Below are 1,451 nucleotides of genomic sequence, written 5' to 3'. Positions count from 1 at the left end.
TACCATGTCCCTATGTTTAATGCCACCGTCCCGGGGTAGATGGAGCACACGTGCCGTGAGGGCAGGGACAGATGCTTCCGCGGACCAGCCTATCCCGACGCACCGCACGCAGTCCTCAGCCTGGGAGGCCGAAGAGCAGGATGGGAGAACAGGGAGGGGTCCGAGCTTTGCCCTTCACCTCCAGGTTCCTGTGTCATGACACCGTTGTTGCTGGTTAGCATCAAAGCTAAAATGCAGAATCATTTTATTGACAGTGAACCCCACGTCATCTTGAAGCAACAAGAAGTGGAGTGTTACTGCTGACGGTCATAAAATCTTAAGTCTTCTCCTCATGGCACACTTATTTCAGGTATGGACAATTGTGGAATTAGATTTGTGTGTGTGTGTGTGTGTAAGTTTACTTGTATTTTCTTATTTTCAATTTAGGGATGTTGTTTTGCTTTCATCTTTTTTATAATGCCTTTGAATCACAGCAGTTTTTCAATTTAGGGACATTGTTTTGCTTTCATCTTTTTTTATAATGCCTTTGAATCACAGCAGTTAAAAGCAGCTTTTTTTTATGTATGGAAATAAGGTGTTTTTTTTTTTTTTTTGGAAATAAGGTGTTTAAATGTTTTTATCTAAATAAAAGTCAGTTTAAAGAAAAACATACATGATACAGGTATATGCATATATGATAAAAATTATGAAGCACTCTTCAGATAAGTCAACTGAGTCTTTAGTGAATAGGGATCGTTTCCTAAGATGTGGCTTAGCCTGAGTGAAATAAGAGAGGGGTCAGTCAGTGTGCTCCACCATTCCTGACACGGTCTGCAAAAATTATATAGAAGGTGTCTTTTCCTTAGGAGATAATCAGATTTTCTTCAAATTGTTAAAGTAATCTGTGACCCCAAACATGATCACAAACTTCACAAACTACTACAACTCATTCAGCTTTTTGCTCCCACTCCATTGTGCATCAGGAAATATTCAGATTCCTAATTTACTAATTACTAATTTGCCAGGTCCCGTGAATAAAGCAAGGCAGTGTTCTGGACAGGAGATCCACAGGGTCTGGTTACCAGAAATCCAGACTTCACCTAAGATGAATAAATAGACATCTCATTTCCAAATTAATCTCATGAAATTTGTCAGCATGAATCTGTCTCATTTAATGTGACCCAAGTTTTTTAACTTAAAATACAGAGAACTAATCCTGGATGTCAAGTGTCTCTTTCCTGGTTTACTGTCCCCTCGCTGAGGGCAGGGGCTGGGAGTCCTGTTTAGGTGACTTCCCTGGGGCCTAGCACAGGGCCTGCCACAGGCTGACAGGATGGAAACAAAAGCTATTTACCCACAGTCAGGGAAGGGCGGTAGTCGTATATGGTGTGACACACACAAGGAGGGGACAACATCCCTATGTGGTAGTATTTCCTTAGGTTACTGAGATGGACACAGAACTAACCGAAAAG

This window comes from Puma concolor, chromosome D3, assembly GCF_028749965.1.
Source record: "Puma concolor isolate L17-30 chromosome D3, mPumCon1.1.hap2, whole genome shotgun sequence".
Classification (NCBI taxonomy): domain Eukaryota; kingdom Metazoa; phylum Chordata; class Mammalia; order Carnivora; family Felidae; genus Puma; species Puma concolor.
The sequence above is the reverse complement of the archived record's forward strand: the minus strand, read 5'-3'. Positions refer to the sequence as shown.